Source organism: Harpia harpyja, chromosome 3 (assembly GCF_026419915.1).
Source record: "Harpia harpyja isolate bHarHar1 chromosome 3, bHarHar1 primary haplotype, whole genome shotgun sequence".
Taxonomy (NCBI): domain Eukaryota; kingdom Metazoa; phylum Chordata; class Aves; order Accipitriformes; family Accipitridae; genus Harpia; species Harpia harpyja.
The window spans coordinates 58,700,535-58,723,025 of NC_068942.1; the positions used below are offsets into that span (position 1 = coordinate 58,700,535).

General features: G+C 43.8%; 1 protein-coding gene across 39 annotated transcripts in view; it reads left to right on the forward strand.

Moving 5' to 3' along the window:
• The window catches only part of NRXN3 (neurexin 3), a 1,052,972-nt gene that overhangs the window by 190,563 nt on the left and 839,918 nt on the right, over positions 1 to 22,491 (forward strand). The gene's annotated exons all lie outside the window — the stretch shown is intronic.

Below are 22,491 nucleotides of genomic sequence, written 5' to 3' on the forward strand. Positions count from 1 at the left end.
TTTTTCTCCTTTTTCCATCCTGGAAACCCACTTGCATCTGTCACTTGCTGATAAGGGACTCCTGTGCTGTTTGGTAGTTAAGAGATAGGCCAGGGCTGGAGGGGAGGAGGAGGGGTTAGTTGTCAGTCACCTGGGATCCATCTGCAGCCCTGCCACTAAATTGTTCTGTGACCTTCACCACCTTGCATAGCAGAATAATTGAAATCAGATATAAAATAACTCTAACCAATGCAGTCAGTCTGTTTCACTGCCAGTTCAATTCCACATTGCTGCGCTGTAATGCATATGCATTTTGCTTTGTTAAGTTTGAAATGTCTTAAGTGCTTTTCTTTTTGTGGAGCCTAGTAGAAGTCTGTGTTGGGAAGATTACAGCAAACGTGTACTGCAAGAGCAGTGTAAAGGGCATGGTTCTTTCATCTCCAGTACTGTTTGTTTTGGAGACTACCAGCCAGAGATGCTCCTGCTGCATGAAGCACATTCTTTTCTCTCCCTTGAGCAAAGCAATTCTCCGTGCCGCATTCGCATCCCTGGCTGATCCAGGGCACAGAAAGCTAGTGGCTAGATTCTGAGCTTATTTTCATGGGTCTTGCTCCTTTTCCCTCACTGCTGTTACTTTAGAGAGAAGAATTCAGCCCCAGAACTGTAAATCCTGGATGGTCTCCAGCAAGGTAGGGCAGAGAAAAAAAATTCTGAAGTTTGAAGCTTCTCAGGGGAGCAGTTCTCTTCAGGAAGCTGAAGGAAAGTACGTAGCTGCACAAGGAGGGAATGCATCCAGCACCAGGTTGCTCAGGAATGGTGATGGTAAGTGTGGTTTGGGACGCAAATGCTGGAATTGCTGGCAGGTAAATCCCCAAGCACAGCTACTGAAGGCAACAGCTCTGTGGAAACCTCATTGCTGTTGTCCTCACTTTTGCAAGGGTTTTCCCTCTTCTTGAAAATATTCAGTCCTTTGGAGAAATACTTTTTTTGCAGGAGGGTGAAAGATGGGGAGAGACCTCCTGACTCTTTCCTGCTGGGTTCCTGTGCTGATACACAAGCCCTGGCAGATGAAAGGCCAGCAGGGATTCTTTTTGTGTGTGAGGCTCTGTTTGTCAGAGAACATTTAGTGCTGGGAATGCAGGGCTGGTTTCTGTGGTTTTGGGGCATGTTTGACATTTGTCTCTTGCTGTGTCATCTCCAGTCCCTTTTAGAGGGCTTTGAATTTGCCAGTTCGTAGAGCGCATGGTACGCTACAGTAGCCTAATGGTTAACCCTGCAGTGGTCTGGGTTGTCCTTGCTAGCTAGAGGGGAAGAAAAAACAATAGCCTAAAACGTTAGGAAACAGTGGTGGAATTCCCATTCAAGCAGGCTTCCCCCTGTGTCTCTGAGCCTCTCTAAACCCTCAGAAGTCATGTCTCATGCACTGACTACTTTCCCCCAGAACAGGCAGCTGTTGCAGTCTTGTCTGTACTGTGTTGGCGGCACAGGAACAGAGCCATGTTTTCCCCTCTTGCTGGAGGGCATTATTGTCTAATAGGCAGTTTAGTCAGATGTTTGCTAGATGAGAGTCGGGGGACCTTGCCATCTCTAGGGAGAATTCATGCAAAGCTGGAGACTGTAAAAATGCCCCTGAGCAAGTGAGTTTCTAGAGATAACACTGTCACTTCTACTGGGAAATTAAAAATTAAAAGGGAGGTAAATCATGCTTCTTAAATATACTCTGCTATTTGTCCCTCTCAGCCTTATAGGCAATTTAAAGAGAAAATACTAAAATACAAAAGCTACCCAAAGAGCCTTTCACAACATTTGTTTAAGGTCTGTATTTCACTAGTTGTGGACACCTGTCCTTTGTTCCTGGTTCATTCAGTTGTTGATCTATTTTCTGTAGTAGTTCAAGATATTGTTTTTGCCTTAGCATGAAAGGATAAGGCAATATATCCAGCACTTATATTATTTACATCTGTGTTGGGGGGGTAAACATAGTTGTTTCTTTAATACAAACTCAGTGCTACCTTTTCAGTGTGGAAGCTGGAATAAGTGGACAGAATGATATACCTCCACGATTTTAGATGTATTCTACACTTTAAACTCAGAACATTATTTTGGAACTAATTTTATAGTTAGCATTAGGTAGCCCTGGTAAGCCCCAGCCACCTGGCAACTTGTGAATCTGAACTTCTGAAATGCAAGTCTGATTAAGGCAGTCTTTGCATTAGGTTTTGCACATGTAGGTTGCAAATTGCATGATCTGTCTTGAAGCAATGAAGCTCAGAGCAGTTTTCAAAGTAGTGCATATTTGGAAATTATTAAACATGCATATATTATGTACAGGAAAGTCCTCAGTACATTTAAGGAGACAAGAGAACTGGAAACTGATTGGGTTTAAAAATACGGTAGTATTCATTTAGGAAATGTTCATAGGTTTGTAAGTGTCCTGGACAGTAAGGAAGTGGCCTATACAGAGAAAAAAAAAAAGTAACGATCATATTGTATGAGTGAGTTGCTGGTAGAAATGCACTGTTGTAATAGAGCCCTCAAGTTTCCCAGCTGCAGCAGGTGTCTGGAGTGAAGTCCCCTTTGCTGGTGGGACATGCTGGATGGGAGGCTGGCTTGGGCTGCCTTAGGTGTGATGGCCCAGGTCAGGGGAGTAGGGAGGGAGGTGTTGAGTGCTGCAGGGTGGTCAGATTGCTTGGGGGAGTGCTGGGTGGGTCATCTGAGGGGTGCTGGCTGGGCTGGGGGTTGGGGAGGGGGGGGAGGGGAGGGAGAAGCTCCAAGACTGTAGACCAGGGTCAGAGTGCCTGAACTGTGTGGGGATGCAGCACTGGGATGATGGGCGACTGCTTCATTTCTAGGACCCATGCCGAATGAAGGAAGGGTGTCTGTGCCCTGCGTGGCGTTGGTTGATGGACTCTGTATTTGAATCAAGACGCATTTGCAGAGCTGCATGCAGGAAGCATCCTGACTGCTTGTTGCCTGCAATCACCTTAACATTAGGAGTTGCTTGGTTTTGTGAGTGATATAGAAGCTCCCCCATATACACTGTGTGATGTTTTCCAGGTCTCAGACTGAGCCTCTTTTCCAACTTACAACTATTTCTCAGGCAATAACAGTTTTATGCTGCAGGAGTATGACAATGAGGATAATCCCAGTTGGGCACCATCTTGTGTGGTGACAGTGACCAAGCATGTCAGCTTGGAGAGGATTGGGGAGACACAGAGCTGTTCCTCTCACTCTAGTCCAGCTCCCTGTCCTCTTTCAGCAGTGCATGGGCTGCTGCTGTCTCACAGCCTCTCTTACATAGGACAACACAATTATCTCATGCTTACAGCCTTACTCACAGGATCTTTAATTTGCTGGCAGAGAAAGTGCTGATGCTACAGGTTGATTATCTTTTATGTGGTAGGAGGAAAATACCTTATTTAAATACGCAACTATTTTTGTTATAAACAAACCTGTTGCACTCAAACAAGTAATGCTGTCACTAAATACCTGCGCTAGTTACCTGCTAGAGGCAAAGTGTTGGCCACAGGCATAGGGTGGCAGGATTCAGGGGTACTAGCGGGTGAGAAAATTTTCCAGTATTTTAAGTGGTAATGCCTTAAAGTATCTTGTGTCCAACCTTAAAAGAATTTAGCCTAACCGGCTTAGTGGTCTCTTCTGACTCCAACAGCTATACATCCTGTCCTTGCTGCACTCTGACAACATAATGTTATGTCACCAGTAATGAACTGGAGTATTTCAAAGTCTGAGTGTCACTGCTAGAGAAGGCAGTTATGTCATTATCCCCATTTTGAAAGTACGACATAGGAGTTGAGATGACATGGTGAGGGTTTTGGGGTAGCTGTGAGACAAGGGACACAATCAAGACATCCTTGTTCCCAGGCATTTAGGGTCCTTTTTTTTTTTTTTTTTTTTTGTGCTCTTTTGATGATAACTTAAAAATCATCCATGGCAGCAGGTGGCAAAATTGTTCTTTTTCAGTCTTGATGCAAGGAGGAACGGTGAATAGGCTGTCACTGTTGTATGACTGGGAGGTGCAATAACTCTGTGTACAACAGGCTTTAAGTTGTGACTGTGTGTTCTATGAGATGTATGACTATACCTAACCCTATGTCTAAATTAATTTCTCTTTTCTGCCTTAAAGTTGTTACCATAAACATGATCATAGCTAGCTTGAAAAATCACCACTACACAGAGTAGATAGACAGAGAGTTCACACCTCTGATGGTGCTGTGTGGAACTGGCCCTGCCTGGCTGCAAGGGAGAGGGAGGAAGAAGTAAGGCTCATATCCATGAAGTAATCTGTCATCTTACTGCTACCACGTGTTCGAAGTCCCAAAGAGGCCCATGAAAGCTAGGCGCCTAAGCATCTATGTAGAAATTTGGGCCAAGGTCTGCAAATTCCCTAGGTGCAAAAGTTGTGTTTCTTTCTGGTTTTAGCAGCCCTTTCTACACTGATTTTGGTAGATTACTCTGAGCTAGCACTGAACTGTGTGTAATATGCTATTTTTTAATGTTGAGATCAGTCATGGTGGGACTTGGCTTGCCTAATACTTATGGAGAATATTATTTGATTTTAAAAAAAGTTTGGAAAGATCATCCTGGGTGTTTTTGTTTAAGAGAAAGGAAAAATAAATAGAATGAACAAAACATTAGAAAATATCTTATCTTGTTTATAAGCAAATAAACATAATAGCAGAACACTGTGAGTAGAAAAGTAGTTTGTTTCCATCTCCCAGCTCCATAATCTGAGGACAATGGAGGACTTCAGAGAAGAAACATAAGTATCTTGTGCTAGTAAACATGAATAGCAGTATGGGTAAATGGTTAAAATACAAGACTGGAGCTAGAGAAAAAGTTCTCATCTTTGTTCCATTGCAGATATATGGTATGACCTTGGGGAAACCCACTGTCACGTCATGTGCCTCAACTTCCCAGTCTCTAAAGAAGGGTGTTTGCTTGAGTGGAACAAAACCAAAACTTTGTGAGAGTTCACTCATTTATGTTTGTAAATTATTTTGAAGTAATGGGATGGAAAGCTTATGAAAGCAGAGAGTTTTATTTATAAAATAAGGGGGGAAAGTATTTTTTAAAAATATGTGGAGTTAACCTGTGTAACTCATTGTGGAAGGATGCTATTAGACCACAATTTGTGACAGAACTGTCACAAGCTTTAGCAATGTGTGGTGACTATGTGTGTACGTGGCAGCTTTGGTCATAGAAAGTTAATTTTAGGTCCTGACACGCATGAGGCAGTTCCATTACATTTACGATTAAATCCAGTACATTTTATCTCTGTGTCTGTAAGAAATGGTCAATATCAAACAGGTTAGTCTGGGGAGAATGATGAAGCATTGATCTTTTGGGCCTTATCAGATATGCAGACTAAAGTTGGGTGGGATGGAAGGGTTTCTTTATTGATGAACAACAACAAAGGTTTGTCTGTATTTCTGCTATGACCAAGACAGACCATCTCTTCTCTGTTCGAATCAGAAAGGTAAAAATCTTACCTGAAACAAGCATCTGAAAATTTAGTGCGGGGTAACCTTCCACTAAATGGGGCCAGACTGGGGAAGGATTTTGATGGAAGGAGCACATGGACTATCCAAGTGCTTTGTTCTGTGCTCACTGCTGCTAGATCAGGGCCTTTAATGTCTTTGCTTGTTTATTTTAGTGTATGAAACGCTAAACGTTCCTTTCCTATGTTAGTATTGCCCTCTAATGGATGAAATCAAAACTGCCCGCCTGTGTTGCAAACCTGAGGTTGCTAGCAGGTAAGGCATCATCTCCTTTCGCTCCTCTTTTGGCCCTTGGGCTGACAGAGCAGGGACATCAGAAGCCAACCCCACCATTGACCGGAGTGATGGCTGGCCAGGGTATCCAGATTTGAGCTCCTAAACGGCTGCATGTTTGTTGCTGTACAACCAACACATTTCCTGAGTGTTGGCAGCTCAGGCAATGTGAGGAGTTGTACTTGTTTCTCAAGGGTAACATTCTGTTGTGCAGTGAGGAGAGCAACTTACAGCTGGTTAGAGCAAGATTTGGCAAGTGGGGCTGCTTGGGCTTAGTCAGAGGCTTAGAATGAAACAGGTCCTCAGTGGCCAAGTTTGAAAAATGAGAGCTGCTGAGAGCAGTGCAAACTGATGAGTCTTCTGAATGTTATCTTCTACAGCAGCCTTGCTTTTGGGACCTTGTCAGAGACTTTAGGGTGAGATGTCTCAATCCCTTGGAAGAGCTAACACTGGGCTTATGTAGCCAGTTTTGCATGCAGACCAAACCCAAATGTTGCAGTCCACAGTGTGGAAGCAACAAACTCATTCTGGCCTGAGGGGCTTGGAGCTTCCAGAAAAGAAAAAAAGGAGACATAGGGGAGCAGCTCCTCCACAGAGTTCAACCTAGAAAGCTGTCCAAGATTAACCACAACTTGCAGGTAAAAGTCTGCATTCCCAAATTCTAGGATATATATTTTTGCAAACATGCACACTTGGTATTTTATCTCTTGGAAATCTGCCTTGTAGGTGTCCACTGGGCCTGATGGCTTGCTTTGCTTGTCACAGCCCATAGGTGTAAGGGATGAGGAACAAGGGAGGAGTCCAGAGAAAGAGACAGGGGCTGAGTGTATTCAGTGAAAAGCACAGTGACATACATCTCTGTACAAGGTGAAAGCTCACCATGGTCCCTTAGTGAATGTACTTGCTGTGGCCAAGTTTCTTTTTCTGATGTTTCAGTTGTAGGAGCCTCAGTACTCAGACCTACATGCTGTGCAGGCTGTTTGGTTTTGCTACAGGAAATAGTACAGAAAAGCTTTGCATCACTGCATGCTAGCGTTTGTGCGAGGAATCTGTACAGAGTTTCTCAGAGTGCCTCTGTGGGCAGCATCCGTAATATCTATGTTTAGCAAACTGCTCTGTCTGCTCACTGCTGGCCAAACACCAGCACCTGGTAGCGACATGCATGCTTTTACAGATCCCTTGGTAGGGAATACCCTTGGTTTAACAAAGGTGCAGAGGGCTTACCTGTACTAGTTTAGCAGAATGCAGTATTTAATTTTACAAGTCATCAAATTACCAGAACATTAAGACAATATACATTCCTATTTTAATTTAATATTAGTTTTCTGTCACTTTGGTGTTTGGAAACCTGAAGATTTGGGTAATGTGTGTTACCAGTGCCCCCTCCCGGATGAGACCAGGCTTGTTCACGGCTGCCTGGCCCTTCCAGCGCTTCCCCTGAAGCACAGCCATGCCGAGCCATTGCTTGTGGAAAAGCTCAGCTCCTGCTTTCTCTGCCTGTTGCCAGGTGACCCTACCACACAGTGACAAGAATGATGCTTGATCGTTTTGATCAAGAGGGAATTTTCGTAAATGCGAGTTCTTTAATTTGTCCACCTGTATAGAGGAGGCAAGCCACGTGTCTGCTGCATTTATTCTGCTTTTGCTGCTCACAAACTAGGTGATAAAAAGGCCAAACAGAGCCTCGTGTGATATGAAAACCTGGAAGTGTCATAATTCTTAACTCTCTAAGGAAAAGAGACTTACTTTCCCAGGATAGAAAATGCTTCATAAAATGTGCTGTGTGTCTGCTCTCTGTGCAGTGAGACTGAGGCACGGGGAGAGGAACTGGCTTAGCCAGATCTACCAGCAGATCGGCAGGAACAGACCTGAGTTCCTATTTTCCCCCTCTGTGCCCTATTGACTGAATCCTGCTGCTTCAGTTTAGCAAAAACTACCAAACAGAATGATAACAGAGATTGTGGGATCCGTTTGGGATTTTGTCAAAGGTTTGAGTTTGTCAGATCCTGTTCTCATACCCAAATACCATGTAATTTTCAGCCTGTTACAGGTCTGTCTTTGCCCATGCCAAATGAATACTTGTCCCTATGTGCTTCTCCTGTCCTTCTCTCTCTCCTGTTCCCTCTGTGTAGGATTATTTTTTTTTTTTTTTATTAGCATTTGGTTGCTTTTCATTGGCAGTAATAACTCCCATCCTGGCGTGACAGCTGTTGAGCTGAAGTCTTTGTTTCCCTTGATAGGTGCCCAGATTGGGTCGTCTGCTGTTTGTTGTGTTTGGACAAATTTTATTTCTTGCATGCCTTACTGTTCAATAAATTGCAGCCACAGATTTCTGTCTTTAACAGGGCAATAAAGAATCCTTCACTCTCCGCAAGCCTATCTCCCATCATGGTCTCCTGTGGAAAATCTTTAGAGCTTATATGTGCATCATGCCTCAGAGGGAGCTATCAAACAAGACTTGGGGCTGTACTCTGAAGGGGTTTATTAACCTGACTGATGTGAATGAAGGCTGCAGGGTACTAAGGGACTTAACTACTGAGGGTGGAGAGGCTCTATAGATAAGAACTGCTTATGGAAGGACAGTTCAGCAACAGGCTGATAAAGTTGCAACCATTTCATTCCCCTGTGAGTAATGGAACAACAAAAAATTGCTGTAGGAAAGTACAGTTGTTATTATGGCCTAGGTTTCAGGAGTAGATTCTGGGGGTCCTGCTTCAGGAGGGTGGTTTATGGTTCAATAAGTTTAGAGCTGTTCATTGAAGTTCTCCCCTTGAACTGTAAATAAGCCCTCCATCTGACAACTGCGATGGAATAGTAGTGGGGACAGATGAGAATTTCCTGGGGAATCCCTAGCATGCTTGGCAGCCTTAGATGAGATGTGTGTATATATATCCACATATATAACTTTCTCCTAATAATGGAGACTGCGTTTTTTTCAATGTGTCTTCTGTGGTGTCTGATCTACCAGCAGATGGGAGTCTGTCAGCGCAGGTCCTGCCACAGTGGTTAAAAGCAGATGAGTTCAGATGGGTCTCAGGGATACTTCCCTTTCATCATAGCAGGTCATAGGAGACAACATTCTTATCAAAGTGGCTGGCTGTTTTCCTGTGTTTGCTGTCTTGTTCTCTCTTCTACATTAGTGGAGTTCAGGAACCATACCCCCCTGTCAAATGCATTGTTCTTTTTCTATTTTTCTTTTTTTCTTTTATTTTCTTTTTTTTCCTTTGTTTTCTTTCTTTCTTTTTTTTTTTTTTTTCTTTTTCCTTTTGCCCCCCACTGCATCCAGAAAAAGAAAAACTCCCTGGAGAATATAAAGCAGATTATTAGTGGAGATGTAGTTAAGCTAGTGCACTACTTCATCTCTGAGGTGCTGGGCTTCACAGGCTATGTTAATTCATTAAATGCAAACTTGCATTTCTGATGTTTTGTGCATTGCTATGTAGTTCAGCAGTTGGCAGATGCTCAGCTTTCAGGTGCCTGAACTGCACTAATAGCAGGGATGGTTAAGTTCAAGACTGAGCGGTATAGGGGAGAGCTTAATTGTCAAAGGCTCAAAGAGTGGGTCAGGTTTGGGTGCATTGGCAAAGCACTTTCCAGAGTTCTAAGTTCAAAATGAAATGGCCTTTTGCTGTGCTGATCTCAGTTACTTTCCTCTAATTTGTCTCCCATCAGCTGCCCTGCCAAGACATATCTTCAGAAATTCTGCTTACATTGATTATTGTAGTTTTATATTGAGAGCATTGCGGCATCCCTGCCTTGTAAAATGCTGCTGCTTGCCTCTGTTATTAACATAGATTTCATTCTTAAAGGAAAGATGCCTCTAATTTATATTTTTCCATCAGAAGGAATAACTTCTTGGGTAGTCAGGGGGAACTATTGCATGTCCCCACGAGAGAGCTGAATTTACTTCCACTGCATCCAGCTATTTTTGCTGCTGTATCTGCTTCTAGTTTATTTTTTGCTGTCTTTGTTTCCCCCTATTTCCCTGTTTTGTACTTTTTCCATCAGAATGAGAGGTTGGGACAAGGCTGCAGTGGCTACTTGTATCAGCTCCATCCAATTGCTGTAGGAGTTAGAGCAGAGGACTCTTCCCTGTTGTCAGTCTCTGATTTGCAGGAGTAACACTGCTGCTTTGTCCAGCCCTCAGAGTGCTGTACTGGTTGTGCTGGTGTGTGTGGCAGTGCGATGGCTAGCAAGGAAACTTGGGTCATCTTGGGGAGGGGGCACATACATGCACACCAGTAGCAGGGGCTGGGTCTTCTCCTTTCTCAGCGTGTTGGAAGAGAAGCGTGTGTCCGGCTGAGGGCTCTAATTGTAACAGGCAGGTTTTCTCCTGCCCCCAGCCAGGTGTCCAGCCTGTCATAGCAAATTCACCGTGGGCTGGCGTGAAGGGTTGGAGGGGAAAGCCAGCCAGAGTTTGCAGGCATGCAGGCACACAACCCCACTGCTGGGACTGAAAAGAAAACCCAGCAGGCCACTGGGGCTGATCAAAGAAGACCATGGCACCTGGTTATTCTTCATTCTGTGGGGAAAGGCCAAACAGCAGCAGGCTATAGTGAAGAAGTGAGTAAGCAGAGGTGATGTGCAGAGCTGAGGTGATACATGTATATTTTGAATCATTGTGGCAAACGGTTGAGTTCCTTTCTATAAGGGATGGGCCTGGGCCAAACCTGCTGATTGTAGAGACCTTCTGATGTGTGTTTTACCTCCAGAGTCAAGCAGGTATATAATAACCCATTTCTCTAACGTCAACCTTAGTTCCTCTGGTCTGTGTAGATGCAGTCTGTGGAGAAACCTGGAAAGGGGCAGATGGGAAAGTCCCTAAGCAGCTGGCTCCTTAGGGCAGAGGCTTTTCTGGGAGCAATGGTGGCTGCCCTGTGCTTTTCCCCTGTGCCGCTTCTTTAGGGTCCTTGGGTGTTGCAGCTTGTCACTCCATACCACAAACATTACTGTTACAAAGTAAGGGTGAAAGGAGTATATGTGTGTGGAGAAATAACTGAGGTTCTGACCTTGAAGCAGGAAGAGAAGAGAAGGAACCGAGAAGCTAAAGGATTGAATACCAAAGTTAATCTCCTTCCTTTCTAATAGCTTTGCACAGTGCCTGTCACCAGGCCCAACTGAGATTTATAGCTTCCCTTGCATTATTGGTTTACTTTGCTATTTAGAGTCTAAACAAGGCAGGGGAAGGTACATGGCACTTTTTGCTATTGCTGGCAAACTTGTATCAATCAATTTAATTGAAGTTCTTGATAGAATCATTTATGTCAGGCAGAGTTTCCCCTTCCTTTCTTACCTCCTCCTCCTCACAGCCTGATACTTGGATTTCATTTACTGGGACTAATAATTTATGTTCTCAGTGTCAATTTGGTGAGAGTAAATCTGGGGATGGATCCTACAGGCAGTTCTGGGGTTCGGTGGCCGTTGCTGCTGATCCTGGGCAAAGTCGCTTTTTGCATTTGGCACTTAAGTGCTCTGTCCGCAGAAGAAAGGTTTGGTGGTGATTTATGACTTCAGCTAAACTGTAGCCTCTACACTGAACATCCAAAGATCTGCTTGTATTTGCTTTTAAACACAAAGCACAAAAAGCAGGCTTTAGGAGAGAAGGTGGAGAGACAGTGTCCCAGAGGGTACACCATCAGGAGGACCATACGTGACCTGAACTGCAGATCAGTTTGGAAAGGATAAGGAGGTGTCATGAGAAGTTTAGAGGCGATACCCAGAGCTAAGTATGGTGTGTCTAAACCCAAGTGCCCTCCAGAAGATGGAAACGTCCCCTTCCAGAGCTTATGGCTTAGCATGTAGGAGGTCTGCCACCTGTGGCATTAGCTAGAGGTGATTTGCCATCCATGTGCATGTGCCTGTTTACATTTATTGAGTCAATGTAGGTTGACTTTATGGTTCATTTCAACAGCCAGCGCTTCTATCCTGTTTTTTTTGTGGGCCCTGTAAAACTGATGGTAGAATCATTTACTCTGAGTGGAATTGGATGGATTGTTATATAGTGCATCAAATTATTTGATTAATTCAGCCATTTTTACAGCACGTGAATGACATACAAACTTTGTCTGTTATGAGTTGATTCATAATTGTTTGGTAAAATACTATGTTTAAGTTTATTTCAGCTTATAGGATATGCACAGTTGTTCACTTAAACTCTGTGTTATCCATAGTGTGGCTGGTGCTATGAATAGCATAACGTTTCATGCTGTGATTTTGGATGCCTGCGGGTTTGTATTGATAAGTTAAATGCCAAACATGCATACTTTGTGGATACATTTCATAGCTTCCCAGTGCTGGTGCTCAGTATATATTGATCTTTTCCCTACACTTACAGCTGTAAACCCACTTAGAAGACTATTGGAAAAATCCTGTGCATAAGTGCTTTCAGTATGTAAGGACAGTACAGTCCAACTGGACAGATCAAGGTAGGGGAGTGAAGAAGAGTATTGTATAACTTGATGAGAGTTCTTCAGTGGATGCTGGTGGGCTCTTCAGCCATCTCTAAATGACTTGAAGGAGAGATGAAGGGAGTATAACAAACAGGTGGAACTGTCATGGGAACAGGTTTTTGGACAGTAGCGTGCTTGGAAAAACAGTTATGTTTCTGTTCTTGGCAGTAGCCTCATCCGTTTGGGACCTGCATTCTCCCTGGCATCTGGCATTCCTGCTTGTCACCCACCTGAGTGCAGCTTCTACCAGGACCTGAGGGTTTTGGTATGTCCTTGTCCAGCTCCATAGTCCTCCTGCTTTTTCTAGCCTAAGAGGACCCTGCCACATTTCTAGAAACTTCCCCTACTTGGCTTCATGCAGGTCCATCACATGACATTAATCACCTCTTGGGAACATAAAATGGTTGAGAGAGAAATACTGAGAAAGGGAAGAGAAGGGAGGGAGGAAATAAGGACGTGGAGTATTGGTAGTAGGGAGGGGGAGTTGGGATACTTGTTCCTGATTATGTTTAAAGAGGAATCGTGAGTCTGATGATCTTTGCATTCTCAAGGCTTCTAATCCGCTTGCTTTAATCCTCTTACGGCATCTGCTCTACTGGACTTTTATCTGATCTCTCTGTCTCTCAAACAATCTGTTGAAGCTTCCCATGTTGGAGTCACTTTTGCCCCTTCCCTAGAGAGCTGTCTGGTATCCTTTTGCCCAAATGGGGTTAGTGGATTCTGCTTATTCTGGGGTCCTTGAGTCTAGTCTGAAGTCATTTAAGACATGCCTTGGCTATTACCTTGAGTCATCTGGATTTGGTGCAGCACTGGCAGTGGGAGTTGTGGCACTCTTAGTTGCGTCTGCAATATAACAAAATTTATGTTTGTGGTAAACCAAATATTGGAGATTTGAAACTGTGAAGAATGAGCTGTAAGTGTGATGGATCATTAGGGGTTTGATTCCACCACCAACCCCCCTGCTCCTGCAGTGGTGACTAGAACTAAAATAACAGCTTTGGAGAGAATTGGTTTGGTTTAGGCTTTTCTGTTTATTAAACCACATGATGTAACTAGAGTGGTTGAACTACCCTATTTCCAAACTGAAATTCTCCTGCAGAGAGAATCATCAATGACTAGTAAAACACAATATCATCATGTAAAAAACAGAACTTCTGTGTTTTGAGCTGGAGAGCTTTTTAGGGGAAACTCCAACAGCATCTGTACTGAACCCCTCCAAAGAGAACAGGGACATGTCATAACTTTTAGGAACTGTATGCCTCCTGGTTGTGCAGAGTAAAGAGTTATTAGCAGACTCCTGGAGATATTAGGCTGTAACTATCATACCCTATAAGGTGTTTACAACTCAGTCTCAGTAACAGGGTAAAATCAGGCCAGGTAGAAACAGCTGAGACAAACCTGCAGTTTGAATAGAAACAAGAGTTTCTCCTTGATCTTTGAGCATCAGAGAACATGTCCCATGATTTTGCATGGGAGAGGCTAATTCCATGCCACAAACAGAACGGAGTCTCTTATGCCTCCCATAAAGCCCACTTCCCCAGGCAGGGGAGCATGGAAGACCAAACACGTTCTTTCTGCAAAGTATGGATGAGAAGCATTTTAATTGTATGCTTTTCTCGACAGTTGGTGATCCTGGAGGAAAGCAGTCAGCACCTTCTGGGAACGGTTTAACTCTAAGGAGTTGCATGAGGACCAAAGCCATTGTCAGTAGACTGATCTGTATATGTCTCCACTGCACAAAATGGGGTAGGCTACAGCAGCAAGCTATTTGGGGTAGTAAAATGTTCCCGGACCTTGTGTTTGTGTTTTGGTTTCTGGGTTTCTTTTAACTGAGCTTTGCATGCAATGAGGCAGACGTTTTGTGGTTTGTCAAAGAATACAAAACCCACTCAGATATTGCGATTTTTTGAGGACAAAAGCCTCGCATGCCCAACATATACACAAACTGCGGGACATAGATCCTGCTGGCTCTCAATAGCTTCTCCTTCTGGTCCTGCTGCCTCTCTGCTGGACTGCCAATCCACTGACTTAATGAAGGCTAACAGTATAATTAATCACACACACCCGCAGCACAGCGGTTCATGAGACCTGAGTAAATGTGACAGCTGCTCTGAGGGAGAAAGGGGGGAAAAAAGCCCACAATGATGACAAGAAGGAAAACAAGATCTTTGGTGAAAAGAAACAGTCAAAGCAAAAAGAAGAGATCAGCAAAGAGTTGGGCTGGGAGCCTTTATGAGCAAGGCAGAAAGCAGTCTCCCCGTGCTGTACTGTTGTAAAGGGTGTGAGATCTAGAAATCCACCCTGTCTCCAGAAGTTTCTGTTCTTAAATTCTCCTCCCTTTTCTGCTTCTCTTTCTACCCTTGGCCTCTTTCTTCTAATTATGCTTGAGAGGTTTTCCTAATTTCTTTTTCTTTCAGATCCCTTCTTTTTTATTTTGTTCCCTCTCTTTTTATCATGTTTGTGCTGTTTGGAAGTTCTCTGGGTAGTGCCTGGTCCTCTGGACCTTTTAGGTCTGATGGACAGTGTAGAAAGGCTTTGGTAACAAGCGCTAGTTATACTTTTGGGGGAATTTGAGAGTAGCTAGTTTAGTTTGGAGCTGATCAAAAGGCTATCTTTTGTTTCCTAACATACATGGACAGTGGAAGAATGCTGAACTTTGTTCTTGTCCCTGAATCTTATTCCCCCAATATTTTCTTTATTACTTGTGCTTGAAGTCTTTCTTTTGTCTTTTGTATCCTCCGTGTACCTTGATTCTTTTCTGAGGATGATGGTATAGGAAAATTCCTTCTCTGCCCTCTTATACAGCACAGAGGCCTGTGGCGTGGTCCAAGTAGCATTTTGAGATCTGATGTGGTGGACGTGTTATTTGCTAGTGCCAGGGAAATAGCCGCAAGCTCTAGAGGTGGAGTTAAAAGGGGAAGATCTAAAGTAACTGGTATCGTAAGTAAAAATTTGCAAGGCTTTCTTATTTCCCTCCTTCTCCCTGCAAGGTAGTTTTATACCTTCTTGAATTAAAACTGTAGGGGTGAAGAAATTTTGTGCACAACTAAGATGTTACTTGTGGCACATCAGCATCCATGGCAAGTAGGTGGTCCAGATATTTTTTTGCACTCAAGATGCAGATAGGTATTTTGGGTCAGAAAAAGGCAGGAGGGAAGGTGCAAAAAGAGATTGTCTCTGATTGACAGAACAGGGGTTGAAAGATATTAGCTGTATTCCTGATTTTGCCTGTAACTGTCTGTATGAATTTGAGCATATCACTTCTTTTCAGCTGGGGGTAAGGAGCGAGCCTCTCTATTGCAGGTTAGCCTTACACAAAGTGTTGTTCTGGGAATTCCCTGTAATGCTGTATCAAGGGACTACTTCTCTCTCAACCCCAGGGTGAGAGCAAGTGAGACACAGGAAGGTGTAATGCATTGTACTGTGGAGGACTTGGGCACTGGCACAAGTTGTATGTATCCTTGCTTTACATTAAGGGGTGTCTGGAATCTTGGGTACAAAAAATTCCATACGTGCCTCTCTTTGGAGATACATCCAGGAGTTCCTATGTAGTCTTATAAAATTATTTGGGAGCTTTGTGATAAACATCAGCAAATAAGACGTTGATCTATATCCACAAAAGAAAATTATGTGACCTGGTGCCATCTAACTGCCTCTCAGGTGCTCAAATCCTCACTAGATCTTCCAAGACCTTTTGTTGTTGGGGTTTTTGGGTTTTTGTTGTTGGTTCCCGCCCCCCCCCCCCCCCCCCCCCGCCTGATGCTGGAGGTCATTAGGCTGCTGTGTTTTCTGTTTCCTGAAGTGTCTAAAGCTCTGTGTAGAGTTATTTCTCTTGACAGTGCTGCTCAGCACCAGTGTCTAGCTTGTGTCTGTTGGGATCCATAATCACTTAAGCTAATAGTGATTCTCAGGAGTACAGTACCAGACTGCACATGGAAACAATGGGAGCCTCCCTTTTAGTCTGGCATCGTGGTGGCTGCAGCACATGTCCTGCCTGTGGGAGCCACTGGTTATGTAGCATTTCTCGGTCTGCTGTAGCCAGCAGATAATTTTGCAATGGAAGGTATAACTCTTTCTGCCCATTACTGAAGACTTTCTTCTCTGCTTGAAGTAATTAAATATTCATGATGTTTGGGAGAAGAGTGAGAGCAAGCAAGCATACAAGAGTAAACGTGGCACTACAGTTTAGTGTTTAGAACAGTCAGTGGGCAGTACTTGGGAACCTGGTTTTCTCCCCACAGTGAGGAATCTAATAATGTCCAAATGCAGCAAATCCACCCTTTGACACTCAACTCTTTCTGTACATCTGTGGGAGGGTTAGTGCCTATCTCAGGGTTGCAGTTTCAAGTAGATGGCAGAGAGTTGCAGAGTGAGGGTTTGCAACACTGAGTTGTCCAGATAGGTCACTCCCACTTGGGATAGAACTGCCTGTTCGGGGGGATGGTTGGAAGAGAGATTTGATTGCAGATACTGAATATAACTGTAGAAATTCCCTGATTTATCAGAGATTGCACAGTGATCCTGTTTCAGCAGCTCCCAGAGAGAGTAGGAACTGGAGGGGGGGGGGGGCGGTTTGTAAAGGTGAATGCTGCTCTCAGATATTTACCTGGTGACACCCATGCTGGGAAGGATGGTTGAACTCTTATTTTACTTTCTTTTCCTTGCAAGGTATTATTAATTCTATTTGTTGCTTGGTCTTTTTCCTGATTTTCCTTTTTCTTTTTAAATGAAGCCGCAGTTGTGTTGGTAATTAACTACAAATTTTGCAGTGATAACAAAGAATAAGAGGGTTCGGGGAAGGAGGTAGGTTGCTGATCTCCCCAGCACATCTGCGGGCCTGTTAATTTAATTAGAGCTGAACTGTATAAATATTGAACTCATTTTAATTTCTTTTGCAGTTCCTTTGGTTTTCAAAGAGCTCCCAGCTCCAGATTATCCTTTTTGGTCTTCTATATATTTGAGAAAGAGGGGAATTAAAAAAAAAAGTCCTTGTCTCCGAAATGTAATCAAATGGAAGAACCATTGTTTCTTCCCTTCCTGCCTACCCTCTTCTTCAGATTAGTTTCTCTCAGGCCCTCTGTCATGATATGAAATGAGGACTGTCTCTGTGGTTCCAGGGTTGCCTCTTCCCATTCTGCTGCCTTTGAATCCTGATGCTGGCGAGAATCAGCATGGTGCAGGACTGCATGGAGGACGAGCAGAGTGCTGTCTGGAGCTGCTTAGAGAAGCAGGAGGAATGCCTTTGCCTGTGGATGGCATGCAGAAGTACAATAGGAGGCCCCTGTGACACACAGGCCAGAGGAAGGATGCTCAGAAACAAAGAAGGATGTTCTAAGGAGGAGGTCTAGTGTGCGCAAAAATAAATACAGGCCAGATACCAGAGAAATTATTGGAGCTGCTGTTTGACAAATCACCTGTCGAAGAGAGATTTCTGACTAAAGCACTGATGTGCGTGGTCAGAGCGAGAGAAGGGGCTGTTTCTGTCCAGGTGCCTTTTTTTTTTTTTTTTTCTTGCTGTAGGTGATCACTTATTGAACCGTTGCCTCAGTTCCCCCAGGTGTGTAACATGGTGACAGTAGCTCATGGTGCCTGCTCTTGGTACTGGAGGGTTTAAGAGTTCAGTGGTGCGTAGGCAAAGAAGATAACTATTTCTTGCGCAGTGCCCTCAATGCTGGGTTGTCTCATCGGTGCTATGCTGTACCTGGCTGGGCTGGTGTGGCCCCTGAAGGACTGATGTTGTGGGCCTCCATGGGTTCCCCAGCCTGAGGCCTGCTGGATAGCCTGCAGCGCTGAGCTCCCATGGTCCTTCTGTCCTTGTGCATTATCAGGCTCTCCAGTTCACCCAGCAGGCCCCTGTCACTTCGCCTGCTCTGGGGGTGACACCCTACCGCCTGGTCCATGGCCATGGGCTCCAGCATCCTGGTCTACAGGGACAGCGTGGAAGTGAGGTGATGGACTTGGGAGTTGTCAGGACTTGGGGACCAGCCAGCATAACTAGGAAGCTATCCTGGGCTTTTCCATCCTTAATGTAATGCAGCTCTTTGGCACGTGCATTCCTCCAGTGGTTTGGAGGTGGTGAGACTGGTACCATCCCCTTGGTGCAGGGGGAGATGAAAGGGCCTGGTGCTGACTGACACTTGTCAGAGGAGCACTGAGAACATTTTCTTCTCTGAGACTGGGCACCAGCAAGAAGCTAGCAGAAAAAGCACAAATTCTATCTGAATGGCAAAAGAAATGAAGCCTTTTTTGGGGTGATCATAAGCTTTTGATTACAGTGTCTGCTATCAGAGGCTTTTTTATCTGTGCCCCTATAAAACAAGGGGAAGAAAAAGCACCCAGCTTCACTGTGGTAGATTGATGTGACTTCTGTGGAACTTGTAAAGGGAAACTTGCTTGCTCTTTATTTCTTCTTCAGCATAGTTATGTTTTCAGCTATGAAGGCATGATGAAGCTACAGGTTTTGGGGTGAAGTTGCTACAGAAACTACCAATTTTAGCATGTTGGAAAGCCTGGAATACTCCAGTGGCAGGCATCCTCGCTGATGGCCAGAGAGAACTTTAGTGTCTAGGGGACGGTGGCTACGGAGGGAATGCAGCCTGCCAGGCTTGTCTCGAGAACTGTCGTTGCTGCTGACAAGATATCTAGAAGGGATGTGGCTATGGCATGTCATTGTCAAAAAGTAGCACAGTATTACATTGCATGCCATTTCTGTTATTCCAGTCCTGAATGATCCAGCCCATGCTTATGATATTCCGGTCCTCCTTTGTATTAATAGTACCTCCTACCTGAATGTCAGTAAATTTGTTTAGCATATTCCTGTCCTGTGCCTAGTCAGATTAATGTAAGTATTAAGTGAGATGTGCTCTAAAGCTGAATCCTGAGCAATGTTCTTACTGACTCCTTCCAACCCAAGAGCTCTACTACAAGCCAGTCTGTTGTCATCACTGTTTTAACAAGGTTCCTACTTAGCTTTGGTTCTTCTGCAGATTTCTGTCTTTTCTGAGTTAAGAATGACTATGATTATAAGAGAATACATGTATTTGAATATCTTTTTAACAGCTATGCTCATTGCTTTCTCAGTGTTTGGCATTGCCTTTTGGTTCATTTCAGGACATACACAGAGTGGCTGAAATTTGCACAGTGGCTGTAGCTCAGAAGGATCTTTAGGGATGTGTATGGAAATTGCATGTGCCTGTGCCTGTTTGGCTGAGGAAAAAGAGAAGGGAAGTGGCAGAATTAGTGTTTGAGGGCATGTCTCCATCACTGCTTGTGTAAATTTATGAGTTGGGGTTTGTGATACAACGTGGAAGTGAAGTTTTGTGCAAATGTGAGAGTAAACCTGTCAATGTGTGGATGGGTGATTTCATGATAAGTTTGCATGAATGTGCAGCTGTTTGTGGAAGAATGTATTTGTCAGCACACGTAGGTATATATGCTTATGACAGGAGACTTAGAGGGGTGTTATTTCATGCATTTGTGTGTTATTCATAAGCTTAAATTCCTGCACAGATAGGAAAGAATTTCTTTTGGTTTGCTTTTTTTATGTCAGTTTTTGTGACCAGCTGGAACAGCCATGAAAGCAGCAGTTGGCCAGACTGAGTATTTACACAGCTTAATGAGAATGGCTGAAACAAGACCACCCACCTTAAAAAGCTATTTAATGGAGATAGAAAGTAGAGAGCTGGAGAGCAAAGATCTCTGCTACTTTGAGGCTAAGGGAATGAGGAAGTGCTGCCTGCCCAGTTACAGGAGCATTGTGTTTCCTTCAATGTGACAAATGGTACAGTGCCCCACACTGAACTGATAGGAACTGAAGATGCTCATAGAATTCCCAAACACTTGCTGGATTTTCCTGCAATACTGAAGTCATCGTCTGTTTTCAGCTTCAGGCTCTTACAGAGCTAGTGTTCTAATGTTCCTGTCACAGTTTGCCAGAAAAGCCAGGATCAATATTTCAGTCATTTCAGTGGCCCAGGTCAGAACAAGGAGAGTTGCAGTGCTCCCATTTGTGCTTGCTGCTTCAGGTGAGGAATTGCATCAGGCTTTCCTAAAAGAGGAAAGAAGTTGATGGCAGCTGCCAATCATGAGATGAACATGAGTGGCCATACTGGCTCAGAGCAAGTATCCGATCTCCTACAGCACCTAAAAGTGGATGTCTGTAGGAGAGTATAAAACCAAGGCAGGCTATATTACACTTTCTAGTATACTTTCTGTCCAACACTCCTGGCCTCCAGCCAAGTGTTGGAGGGAGGAGGTCAAGTATTGATCTCCTTCCTCAGCACAGGGGGGGTCCTGGGGACTCGATATCAGCAGAACCTCTTCTCTGCTCCTTTGTGCTTGCTCTTCTAAAAGCCTCTGGCACTTTGCTGAGGAAAGGAAAGGACACTGTTGCTGAAGAAATGTTTGTCATACAGCCCTGTGTGGTGTTGCTGTCTGAGGGACTCTTCACAGGGGGCAAAAATGGGATACAAAACATGAACATTATCTGTAAATTGTTATAGCCTTGGTTGCCCCCGGCATGTGTCGGGAGCAGGAGAAACCCATGAACAGAGGCTGTTTTGTGCAAGCCAGGCATGTGAGCTGAAGCACTGGTCCCAGGAGTGAATCTGGATCTCCAGAGAGCAGCCTTAGGAAGTCCTTCAGTCTGTGGCTGATGCGAGGGAATTAACTCTTACATTGTAGAGCTGCATGTGCATGTGGCAGTGGTGGAAGCTTGGAAGCTGACTATTCAAAAGACTTCAGGTGGTGAACAAGGGAGGGTTCAGCTCAGAATGCCAGTCTTTGGGCTAGGTACTCTGGGGCAAGGGTATGTAGGAAGGTTGACGGGGCTAAAGAAGGGCTATTTGTTTCTGCCTTGTGAACTCAGTCACCCTTGCTTATCTTTCTTACAGCTTTGAAAATACAGTGACTGCTCAAACTGATTTATAGCTCTACATCTAGTGATAATATAGTGAGGCCCATGAGAAGTCTGAACTAATCTTGATGACCTGCTATGCGATTTGGTTCTTGCAAAAGCTGCTGCGACTCACTGCTGTAACTAATATATTGATAGGTTTGACAACACAGTCAGTCTCTTTTGACAGCCTTGTGTGTTCGAATTTGGGAAGCAGCTTGAGGTATTTCTTGTAACAAACCTAATGGGACCAAGACTAACCAAACAGAAGGCAGTAAAGGATAAATCAGTTTTAGTAGGTCTTTTATTCAATGAAGAGCTACGTATCATGAATGGGGAGGGACTGCAGGTCAGATCAGTGGGAACTGAATGCTGTCTTACTGCTGAGGGGATAAGTTAATGTGAATAACAGAGGATTCAAAACTCTTACAGGATTTTCTTTTTTGGATATACATTCTGCTGTATTTGGTCACTCTCTCTTGCCTCACGAGAAGGTGAGGAAGAGCCTAGGAGAACTTCAGACGTGTTAGCAGTGGACTTCAGGGACCACAAACAAGAAAGGATGAGATTGTTGTAATTTTTTCTGGATGTTATTCTGTTTACTGAGATGACAGAGCAGTCTTACAGATGCAAAATTTTATAGTGCAACAACAACAGTAGCTTACTACTTTATATTATGTCTGATTTCCCAAGATTTAATGTAAGCTTAGGGAGGTGGATGTTATTTCGAAGTGGGATTCTTCTCTGGAAATGATTCTCATATACCTTAGATTAACTTGAAATGAGATTGAGGGTCCTCCTTAGCATGTACTTCATGATGTGAAACTATCAAAGCCTTTATTTCTGGAAAACATTGCTTGGGTCGTATGGTCATCTCTCCTATCTATTTCTAAAATTGAAATAGTCATTTCATATGAATTACCACTCAAAAATATTCACTAAGTCAACTTAGCCCTCAACTTATTCCTCTGAGAAGACAGGCAACTGTTACTGCAAGCCCAGAAAGTGGAGACATTGGTATCTGGTGGGCTCAAAGAGTCTTCATCAGAAGACATCTTGCCTCAGTTCCTTCACAAACCACGTTTCAAAACATGGTTTTGAAAGAGTAAGTCTTTCTGAATGCGTCAACTAACAGCAGGCGCTGAAACTTTATCTTTCAAAACGTGTACCTTTCCAGGATTGTTTTATGTTAAATACTTATTCTAATTTTTTTAAGAGGAAAACTCTAAAGGAGAGGAAAGTGCTTTAGTTGTAAGTAAACCATGGCAACACTTACACAGCAGCTGTTTTCAAGGTGACTGAACAAAAGCTGTGAACAGATCAGTGCAAGATCTTGAATTCTTAGTCTACCACAGTTAGAGAAAGCATGTGGCAACTC